The sequence below is a fragment of the Antechinus flavipes genome, chromosome 1 (genome assembly GCF_016432865.1).
Source record: "Antechinus flavipes isolate AdamAnt ecotype Samford, QLD, Australia chromosome 1, AdamAnt_v2, whole genome shotgun sequence".
Taxonomy (NCBI): Eukaryota; Metazoa; Chordata; class Mammalia; order Dasyuromorphia; family Dasyuridae; genus Antechinus; species Antechinus flavipes.
The window spans coordinates 140936496-140948990 of NC_067398.1; the positions used below are offsets into that span (position 1 = coordinate 140936496).

The 12495-nt window shown below is 33.9% G+C and overlaps 1 pseudogene; it reads left to right on the plus strand.

The window, feature by feature from the left end:
• The first annotated feature begins 6037 nt into the window (after positions 1-6037).
• On the plus strand, positions 6038-6864 carry LOC127544533 (60S ribosomal protein L6-like; annotated as a pseudogene).
• Positions 6865-12495: the final 5631 nt, after the last annotated feature.

Sequence of the window (12495 nt, forward strand, 5' to 3'; positions counted from 1 at the left end):
TAAGTCTTACATAGCACCTCACACTTAAGAGAAATGAAAAAAATTTGAAGAGATGAAGGAAAAATAGGTAGAGCAATGAACTGTTTGTTGAATGGTGAACTGATCCATTCAGGAGAACAATTTGGAACTATGTCAAAAGGGTATGTGTAAACCTGTCTATATCATAGCCCTTAACCAAGCAATACCACTACTATATCTATATCTCCCAAAATTCAGAGAAAGTTGGAAAGGGTCTGTGTGTATAAAAATATTTATGGCTACTCTTTTTGTTGTGGCAAAGAATTAGAAATCAAGGTCTATCAATCAAGGAATGACTGAACAAGTTGTGGCATATGATGGTGATGGAGTAGTATTGTGATATGAGGAATGAAGTAGTGTCAGAAAAATATGGCATAACTTATGTGAACTAATCCAAAGTGAAGTGAGAAAAACCAGAAGATTATTGTGTATGATAACAGCATTGTTGAAACTATGATCAACTGTGAAAGAGTTGTCTACAATAATCAATACAATGATCTGAAGAATGCTTAAAATAAATATATTTTTTAAAAAGTGTAGAGTTGGACTGGTTCACCACAGAGTCAAGTTGGTGGAAAAAAAAGAGAATGGCTAATAAAGAAGAGATGATCTGGGAGAGGCTTGAGCAGTCAGAGAATTGGAGGTCAAAGTGAAATCAAAAAAAAAAAATAGGGATATGTAAGGGAGGACAGAGGAAGAGTTGAAAAGTCAAAATACTATAGTCAGACAGAGAAATATCAGAATTCTTGAACATCGAGGTAGTACTCATATGGGATGGTGAGATGGTGAGATGTTATGAACATCTTTGTGTGGAGTGATATGTTCCAGAGAAGTAGCTCATGAGAAGAGAGTAGATTGAGAAAGTGTGTGGGTTAGAGTATTTAAGGAAGAATCAATATATATTTTGAAGTTCCCTAGTAAAAGCAGTTGGATAGAAGAGAAAACTAATAAACCAAGTATCAAACTCAGTGAAGAAGGAAGGAGAAAGACCTAAAGATCTATAGACAACTGCTACCAGAATTTTGTTTGAGTGGTAGACATGAATAACATGAACCCCAAAAGAAAAGAGTTATAGATTGAAGAAGGAAGAAAACCTGGAAACAGCAACAGGTAAGAAAGAGTATTCAGACTCTCCTGTCATAAATGGTGAAGTGAAGAGAAAGAATACTAGAAAGTGTGCCCAGGAAGACTGTGTCATCAAGGAGAAGTCAGGTTTCATTAAGATCTAGTAAGTAGAAGGAGCAAAAGGAATATATTTAAAATGAAGGGAAGTTTGTTGCCTATGCAACAGACATCCCAGAGGGTACATTGAAAGGACCAGGTAGAGTTAAGATGAAATTTTGGGGTAGAAGGAGTAAGGGAGATAAAAATAAGAAGTTGAATGGAATTTGAATAATGATTTATTAGAATTCAAAATCACTAGAATGGTATGACCATGTGTGAGAATGTTCATAATTGTAGAGGATGTCACTACTCTATCCTCAAAGGACATGTGCAGCAGGAGATATGAGACTTGAAGTTAAAGGGAAGCTTGCTCTTCTTTGCACTGAAATTTTTCTATATCCAAGTTGGGAGACTGGGCTAGCAGCAACTGATACAGATGGAAATGACTGCCCTAAAGCAGTGGAATATGCCCAATCTGGCTGCTAGCAGGCTTTCTTTGGGAAAATGCCAAGTAAAAAATAGAAAGGCTGAACATATTGCCATTTGCTGTCATAGATGCTATATAGCATCTGATCCCTCTGCCTTTGGGGGAGGGGGAGTTTGAGAAAATATGGTAATTATGATTCTACTAAAATAAGATATCAAAGGGAAAGTTGGTTGAAGAGGAATACAAAATTCTTAGAAATATATTTCTAGACTTATTTTTTGGTGAAAAACAAAGGACAAACATAAATAATTGGTGTAGCCGCACAGGAAACTCTCTAATGAATTCCAATTTTAAAAGGACATGTACAAAAGATTAAATTAAAGATACATAAGTGGGAATTGGCAAATGAGAAGTCAGAATGAGAAGTTAAGATCAATAGAAAAGGCTAAGGGCAAAAAAAAAAAGATCTTTGGAGGGTTACCTAAATTAAAGCATGAAGAAGAATGAAGAATGCTTACAATAGGGTATAAGTAGATCAGAGGTGATGGGTGACAGAGATTAAAAAGGAAAGGACAAAAAAAAAAGGGTAAATTAAAACCCTGAGTAGGTTATGGAGATTGTAAAGAGCACTGAATTGCATTGAATTTGAGTTACCCCAGATAAATTACACATTGAGAGTATTAAATTAACTTATGAATATATGATGTCTGATCCATTCTCAGTGATCTTTAAGAAACTGGAAAATAAGAGAGGTATTTATATGACTGGAAAGATAAAAATGTCTTGATTTTCGTAAAATCAAAGAAGATTGAGTTTTCAAATTATAGACCTATAAGTGATCTTGATATCAATTGATGTAAAAACTTAAAAGAATTTTTAAATGGATGATTAAAAATTTTTTAAAAGTTTGCAAGAAGCGGCAATTAGTATAGAACAGTAAAGGTTTGCTATATGCAAAGTGGCCTCCTTTTCTTTTTGGATAATTTATAATACTGGTAGGGAGAATAATTTGGATGTATGCTACCTGGATTTCAGAGAGGCACTTGACAAAATCTCTCATAATCTCTCTGTTGACAATAGAGGGGTGTAGTTTAGATAATATTTCAAATAATTAAAGTAAGAACTGCTTAAATAGCTAAAAAAAATCAATTTAAAAATAGATGAATTTTTACTGTACTAGTAGTATATATTCTTGACCCTATTTTTATCAATGACATGAATTAAAACATATGCAACATTCCTATGATTATCAGATTTTTCCAATAACATGAAATTATAAAAAATTATTTAATATACTAAATGAGTAATTGTAGAGAAAGATTAAATAGAATTTCATAAAAGACATCCTCAGTGTTTTAGTGACCATGTGTCAATGATATGGCATACCAGGAAAAAAAAAAACTAACATATGCTTTACCTGTTATGATAGAAGCATAGTATCTAGAAAAGTAAGGTAATAGCCCAAATGTGCTCTACTCTAGTCAGAGGTATTTAGAATTTATGGGGATTGCATTTTAGAACATTGAAAAGTGGGTATTTTTGTCAGCCATAAATTAGTTATGTGGATAAGTAGGGTATAACAAACTAGGTTGTATATTGATTAATCAAAGGACTTAAGGAGGCTTAATCTGAAGGAGTGAAAGCTTAGGGACAAATACAATTGTAAATATTCAAATATTTGAATTCCCTTTAAATGTCTAACGTAATTTCCTTGGCCACTAAGCAAAAAATGGGTCTTGTTAGAGTTATAAGACAACACACTTTGGATCAATTTCAAGAAAAAAAAAAACACTCCTAACAATTAGAGATTTTCCAAAATTGAATGTGATACTTTAAGGAGACAATAAATTTTCCATCACTGGAAGTTTTCATAGGAAAAAAAGATAAGATGACCTCTTTTAGGGGTGCTATTGATGCAGTTTACACTTCAGATGAGTTTTGGAACAGATAATAATAATAGGAATAATAACATTTCTTTATTACTTAAAGTTTGCATAGCATTCTATAATCATTCTCTTATTTGATCCTCACAATAATTTTAGGAGATATGTACTATTATTATTTTTATTTTCTGAATGAGGACACTGAATCAGAAAGCAGTTGACCAGAATAACACATGTATTAAGTATCTCAGAACAGATTTGGACTCAAATTGCAACTCCAGGTCCAGCACTCTATACATTGTATCATCTAGTTGCCATTCAGTCTCAAAGCTACAGTTTCATTTTAAGATTATAATCAGAGGTGTCTATAGAACAGTGGCAATTGTCCTGGTACATCCTTGGGGCAAGCATTATTATTGGTCCTTTCTCCAAAATGTACCACCTGGAGGAGAAGGAGAAGGGTCAATGGTAATGTTCATTTCTAAGTGCTGACATATTTGACCAGGATCTGTTCTTAGCTATGATTATAGTACATTATTTTAGAAATGGTAATTTATACATCAGCATACCACATTTTATTTTTTTATTTTTTAAATAGATTCCTGAGATATCTGTCTACCTCTTACAGATTGTTTTTAAAAAATGATCTCTCAGTCTTGCGTCACATTATCTCCTTTATATTGGAAATTAAATACTTTATCTCTGATATCTGATGGAAACTGAGCTTCCATTAAGTCATTATTTTCCACAATCTTTTATTAAAGTCAGAAGAGAAATATTTGTTTTCTCCAAGTAATTTTTAACTTGAAGGAATAAGTTGTTATTCCACCAGAAGTATACAGAAGCCTAGTTTCTCTGAAGGAAAAACCAAATCAAAGGCAAAGCCTTGAACTTGGACCTCTAATCAATATTTTTTTCTTGAATAAATTATTCCTGAAAGGTCCTTTATAATCTTGTACTACATGGTTTTAATGTCAAAAGGCCAATCTAGAGCTATGATTTCTCTTTCATCTCCTCATATTTCAGCATTGCTCAGCTTCTCCTCACTTATGATGAACATGAGTTTACTGAAAAGGAGATTAGCAAGAAAAACAAAAGTACATTTAATTAAAGTCAAACCTACAGTACATCTGCTGTTCATGCCAGGGAAGGAAACAGGTGTTGGTGGTGACATATTTTAGCACAATTGCACAAATTCTGTGGCAGTACACCCACCATCCAAACATCACAGGGAGAAAGCAACTCCTACGCTAGAGTCAGGAAATTGGGAGTGGTCAGGCCTAGGAACTAGCATGAAAACCTGGGATTGGTTGGAGCTTCTGGGTTATTTTCCTATGGACGCATTGATAGAACTAATCCCTCTCCTGGACTCCTCCCAATCACCTAGTGAGTAGCAGAAAAGGATCTGGCTTTTCCTGGCATTTCTTATAGAAACTCCATGGGTTTGTGCAAGCCACAGATTCCAAATGAAGTAGATAAAAGCTCTCAGATATCCCAGGAGTACAATAAGACCCTTGTGTTTATACATAGGGTTTGATTTCTGAGAAATTTTAACAGCCAAGGTTTTTGTTTCTTAAGTTATGGGGTTTACATATGAGTAAGGGGGAAATAGTATTTAATATGATTGTTTTGTGTTCATCTACTGTATAGGACTTGATCACATAAAAGTCAAAGTTTGGCTTATACAAAGACAGCAGATTATAGCATTGAGCACTTTGGTTAGCAGTATACCTCAACTGTTAAAACTCAGCAGTGAGATAGTGTAGTAGATAAAATCCTAAAACTGAAATCAGGAAGAGGAGGGTAAATCTGTCTTCAGACACTTTCTAGCTGTGTGATCTTGAGCAAATCCCTTAACCTCTGACTGCCTCAATCTCTTCATTTCTAAAATAGAGATAACAATAGCACCTATCTTTGAAGGTATTGTAAGGAATAAAATTTACTATTTATATAGTATTTTGGAAACTTTAAAATAATATAAATGCTAACTGTTATCATTACTACTACTACTATTAATATTACTATTCTTTACATGTTGCAAATATCTCTATCACAAGCCCCTTCTCTTACCAGTTTTTAATATTTGTTTTACATAGGCGCTTAAGATTTTTTTTGTTACACTTAATAGTGTAACTTAATACTTACTTAATAGTATTTTTAATTGCATGCAAGGATAGTTTTCAAAATTCAATTGTGTAAGATTTTGAGTTCCAAATTTTCCTCCCTCCTTTCTTTTCCTCCTCCCCAAGACAATAAGAAATTCAACATAATTTATGCATATACAATCAAGTTAAGTATATTTCTATATTAGTCATATTGTGAAAGAAGAATCAGAACAAAAGGGGAAAAAAGCAGGAGAAAAAAAATTTAAATGAAATGCTTCAATCTGCATCCAGACTCCACAGTTCTTTTTCTGGATATGGATTGCATTTTCCATCATAAGTCTTTTAAAAATTGTCTTGGTTTGCCTTATTGCTGAGAACTATATCTATAACAATTAATCATTGCACAATATTATTGTTATTGTGTAGGATGCTTTCTTGGGTCTGTTCACCAGTCACCCATCATCTGTTCATGTAAGTCTTTGCAGGTTTTTCTGAAATTTGGCTTGTAAGACTCAAAGAAGACTTTTCCCCTTCTCTTAAGGTCTGACAAAAAAAAAAAATTCAAAAGAAACCAAAAGAAAAGATAGTCAAAAAGGGAAAAAAAGAACAAAAAAAAAAAAGAAGAAGAAGAAGATGTGGTTGGAAAGGTGATGAAAAAGCTTAGAAAGCATTGCAGCCAGAATCCAGTCCTAGCTTGAGTGATTGATGAATACTTGTGGTCAGCAATGTATTCCCTGCAAGCCATGTATAAGTGGAAATATGCTGAACCAAAAACCCTGATTGTAGGGAAAAGAAAAAGAAGGTGCTTGCTATTCTCTCTCAGAAGAATGGAGGAACCCATGTGGAAAATATTGGAAAAATACCCAATCATTACCTTACTGAGGATCTGCCTAGAAAGTTGCTAAAGCATGGTCCCTTCAGCCAGCATGTGAAGAAACTTCGAGTTAGCATTACTTAGGGCACATTTCTGATCATTTTCATTAGCTGCCACAGGAGCAAGCAAGTGGTTTTCCTGAAGCAGCTGATTAGTGACTTGCTATTGATCATTGGATTCTGATCATCAATTGTGTTCCTCTGGGGAAGAACCATCAGAAATCTGTAATTGCTGCCCTCTACTAGTATTGACTTTTTGGGTGTAAAAATTCCAAAGCATCTTTAGAAAGAGGACTCTCGGAAACCTAGGCACCAAGAAAAGATTTGTGACACAGAAAAAGAGAAATATGAGATTACAAAGCAGCACAAAACTAATCAGGAAACTGAAAAGTAATAAAGTTCCTTCTCTTAGTAGCTACCTGCATTTACACAATCTTTCTAACAACAGAATTTATCCTCACAAACTAGTGTTTTTAAGTTCTTCAGAAAACTGTTATTAAAATATTTGGAATTTAAATAAAAGACTTAAAGAAGGAAAGAACTTTATATACTATCTAGTCAAGGTTCTTAATCTTGGGTACATGAAATTGAAAAAAAATTCTAACTGGATTTCACTGTATTTGATTTTCTTTGTATTTCTCTATTTTATTTTACACATTTAAAAATAGCATTCTGAGCAATGCATAGCTTTTACTGGATTGTCAGAGGAGTACATCACACATACACACACACATATTAAGAATCCCTGCTGTAATACAACACTCTTTTTTTTACGGATGAGAAAATTAAAACACAGGAAGGTTAAAAATTATTCAAGCTCACACAGATAGGAAATTATAGAACTGAAATTCAAATCCAGGTCTTCTGGCACCTAAATCAAGCCTTCTTTCCATCATACCAGCTGCTTGTAAACAGACCTAGATCTTCATTAAATTAATTTGAAAACTAAAGACAATCTCAATTTATTTTTCATAAGAGCATTTTGAATTTTAATTTGATTTTATAGATTCATCAAGGATATGTTGACAGAAATACTCTCCACCATACTATTGTTCTATAAGAAACGACCAACAAGATGATTTCAGAGAGAGTTGGAGACTTACATGAACTGATGCTAAGTAAAATGAGCAGAACCAGGAGATCATTATGCACAACAACAAGAAGATTATATGAGGATCAATTCTGATGGGCATGGCTCTATTCTCCAATGAGAGGATTTAAACCAGTTCCACTTATACAGTGATAAAGAAAGCCATTTACACCCAGAGAGAGAACCGTGGGAACAGAGTGTGGAACACAACATAGCATTCTCATTCTCTCTGTTATTATTTGCTTGCTTTTTGTTTTCTTTCTCAGTTTTTCTTTTCCTTTCTTCTTGATCTGATTTTTCTTGTGCAGGAAGATAACTGTATAAATATGTTGGATTTATATATTGGATATAACATGAATTTCAACATATTTAACATGTATTAGACTACCTGCCAGCTAGTGGAAGGGGTGGGGGAAAGTTGGAAACTTGGAACAAAAGGTTTTGCAAGTGTCAATGTTGGAAAAATTACCTATGCTTATGCTTTGTAAACAAACAAATAAACAGATAGATAGACAAACAGAAAGATAAATAAGTAAGCAAATAAATAAATAAGTAGATTGAATAAATAAAAAAACAAATATTCTCCATCATGACATTTGGAACTCCCATCACTGGAATCATCTGTTTCTTTTGGAACATGTAAAAAAAAAAACTTACTTAATAACAGAAAAAATAAGGAAAGCATCAATGTTCAATGGTATTTTTCAGTAATAATAGCATTAGAGGACTTAAAAGGTCATTCAAGGTTAGGAAGATGATTCAGTGAACAGAGTTCCAGTTCTGGAATCAGGGAGCTCTGAGTTCAAATTTAGCCTCAGATATTTATTGCCTGTGGGACCCTGGACAATTTACTTAACTCTGATTGCTTCCAAAATTAAAATAAAAAAAAATCATATAGTCCAACCCCTTCATTTTATACTTAATGAAGCTAAAACCCAACTTGCCAGAGATAAAGAGGGAACAAGTGACAAAGTTGGAATCTGAACTTTGCTTTCTGAGATTTCAAACCAGCCTCTCTTTTCCTTGAGTCCTACTGATAAGCCTAAGTGTCAGTAGACCTAGATTTTACATCCTTTTCTACTACTATCTGTATGACCTTAGGAATGATTCTCAACTTCTCTGCTTCTCAGTTTTATAATTCATTCAAGAAGGGATTGGACTATAAAATCTTGAATGTCTTTGTCCAATCTATGATAATAAAACCAGTTTCTGGGATTTTACACGTGTGTCTTTTCTGGAAGTTTTCATGCTCAACTTGAATTCACTGCCATAATTTGTATTTTATGTGATTAACAACCTCACCTTCTTGAAATTGAAGGCTGCCAAAGCAGAGTTTTGTGTTGCTGTGTTAGAGAATGTGGATCTCATCATTATACACAAACTCATGGCTCTGAGTTTTAATGAGATGACAGGAAACAGAGTTGACCTAATCATGAAAACCTTGGCTTGTGCACACTTTTGGCAGATGTGTTTCTTCAGGATGGGTTGGGGAGTCTTTTCCTTCCCATTTGTTCTGGTGGTTGAGAAAGGAAAGCCAAGAAGGAAGATGTATTCTCTATTCCTTCCTGTCCAATTGACATTCTTGTTTATTTCCTTCCATATGCAGTTCACAACAATCTCCTTCAGACCAGACAACCTCTGACTGTTGAACTCTGTCTTAGAATGGTATATCATAATGCACAGGTGGTTGCCTAATAATGAAGCTTGAAGGATGTATCAACTTAAACATTGACAAGATTTATTTCAAGTAAAAAAAAAAATCTGTTTGTTTTTTTTTTTTAATGCCCCTGCAAACCCGTTCAAAAAAGAAGCCGTGACAAATGGTTTCTTTACTCTAGAGAAATACCAGGTCAGGGAACTGTGATTTGTAGCTGCTATTACCTGGGTCTTCTCAAGCCTCCTAATAATAACAGCTGTCATTTATATAGTTTTAAGGTGCCTAGAGCATTTTGCATATATCTCATTTGATGTTCATGAGACTCCTGGGACAGAAATATAGCTATTACTTCCTCCATTTTATAGGTCAGAAAATTGGGACTCTAAAAAGTCATAAGGTCACAGATATCTGAGCTGGAAGGTACCTTAAAAATAATTTTATCCAAACCCCTAATTTTGCAAAAGAGGAACATGAAACTTAGTGCCTTGTTCAGAGTCATCATCATCATCATCATCATAATTTACATACTTGAGATCTGAACCCAGATCATCTAACTCTGACTACTGGGGGCTTTCCTAACTCTTGTGTATCTGTTATTGTATCAGTTGTGCCTGTTGTACCCATAGATGCACAATTAGTAAGCATCAGAATCAGGTTGTGAACCCATATCTGTTCCCTTTTTACTATTCCTTGAACTAGAACCTTCCCTAATTTTTCTCTTTTCTGTTAATGTCCTCCTTCAGTACCAGGACTTATTTAACTATTTTTTGATTGGCTCTCAAATCTCTTCAATCTTCATAGTTTCAGAATGACCATAGACTTTGAATACTTAAATATGTATTAGCAATTAAATTCTTATTTAATACTTAAATACTTGAAATACTTGAATATTCAATTCAATTGGTCAGTCCTGCAGCAGCAGTAAGCAGCAGTGGATAAAAGAAGTTCACAGCACTTTCAGGATGGGAAACGGATGCAGCAGATACAATAATAATACAATATAATGATAATAGTTGAGAACAAACAATATAAATTATTTAGTTTTTTGTTGATATCATAAGAAAGCATCTGCTATTCATCCACACATATTGATATGGGGACCCTTGCATATATTATTTGCATACTTATGATTATGTATGTATATGACTTCCATCAATCAAAAAAGTATTTCTTAAGCATCTATAGTTTCCATCACTATATTTTAGGTGCTGCTGGTATTTGTTTATCCTTTGTTCTGAAAGAGGACCAGGATATTAGGGAGGTGATCTCATTACATGCAAGTAAATTGGATTTAAGTGGGGACAGTGCAAAGTTACCTGCTTTACTTTCCCTTCTAGAGTCATCTTCTCTTTAACTTATAGGTTGTGGCAGGATCAAGAAATCATTAACTACTATTTCCTTAATGTCTGATTTTTATCATTCCATAACTTTAAAAAAAAATTTGAACATACCCCTTTCTTATTCTGGGTAGAAGGATGTGGTTTTACTTTTTAGAATTTTCCAACTGCAAGAGCTATTCTTCCTCATTTTGAAAAATGTAAATTAATTAATACTATTTTCTAGGAAATGTGCATTTGTGCATAGTTATATTAATAAGTAAGATATTAATTTCCTTATTAGGGTCTTTGTGTATAAGATTTGAACTATCCCTTTCTTATGGACTTTAAAATAGCATTTCACATGTAGAATCCCAAGGGTGGGGAAGTGTGGAACATTAGCACCTCTATGAGGTCTTTGATCTCTTACTTAAAAGAACTACTGAAGGCTATTTTCCTGGCATTTGACAGATAATTGTCATGTATCTGGTAAATGTAAATTTTCTCTTGCCTTTTTTTTCCCCTTTAAAACCAGCTGAGAAATTCTTCCCCAGTTTGGCTTATAATAACCCTATAAAGTATTCATTTGAGCCCAGACAGCCCCCAAACAGTTGGCATCTTAAATAAAGATTCTTCACGTTTCCTTAGTTGGTCTACTTTGAGTAAATCAAAGAACTCTCTATATTCACATCCTCATCTCCCTCAAACAACAACTGTGCTGAAAAACCCTGAAATATAAGTATGAAAGGAGAGGGAGCAGATAGCTTCTTCTCTACTAGTCACCACCTGAAATACTGAAAAAGGAGGCATTTTAACTCACACTACAAATGGAACTTTATCATTATAAATAGGAAATCCAGGCAGCCATTTTTTTGGATCTGATAACTCTAAAATCTGGCCATTGCATTACCCACCCCAAACACTGATTTGGAGGTCCACAATATTCAGTTCCCCTGTCCAGGAATCTTTAAAGAATATCCTTTTATAAATATTATCTGAACATGTAAGACATGCCTACATTTCCTTTTTCCTTTTCCTAGTGTGGATTCAGATTACCGTAGTCGCCCCTTTGGCAAAACAGTTGGTACCAAATGAAGAAACTGAATTGGGTGGAAGAAACTGAGTAAATGTCATCCTCATTTTTAAACTCAAGGAGCCCCATTTTACAATGAGTGACCCTAATAGATGTTGATAGGGGCACCAAGGAGTTCTTTATCCACAGTCCCTGTCTCTGTCAGAGAAATTAACTTCAGTACAAGTCTTCCTAACTCCCAGAACTCTTCCATCTGGCATATAATATTCACATAATAAATATTTATGGAATTGGATGTTGACTGCCTCTTGAGGAATGAAGTTTAAAATGTGAAAGTTCTGATTTTTAATAGGCATATCTTAATATGAATCTGAACCAGTCATGGATTATTTGAGTATATCTATAATCTGACCTAGTCCCTTTGATTGGTATAGTTTACCCAGTCCACCAAAGCCAAAAAAGGAGAAAGTTTAAACTTTAAATTTGCCTTGTGTACCATAATATGATTTAATTCTGGCTGATTATTAGGAATTTGGGACATTCTAATTGGTGCCATTCAGATTAATGCTATGATTCCAGGTATATAGATAGCATCAAATTAAAGTAAATATTTATTAGACGAGGATAGATTTATGAGAGTGATTATGGTGGCTATTTCTAGGCACTAATAAGCATAAGTTTCTCATTATGTCCTTCCTTGAGTTTCAAAGATATTTTTCTTCTTACATAACAAAGAGAGAAAAAAAAAAGGTTCTTTCATACATCAAAATTCATTTTCTGGCAGTAGCTGACTCACCTAAGCCAATACCTTTGTAATATTCATGTAAAGAGGTTTATTGAATTTTTATTTGAATGGATAAAAATATCCAGATATATACATATAAATCAAAACACCTTTGGCTTCCATCTCTCTCTTATCTCATTTTCTT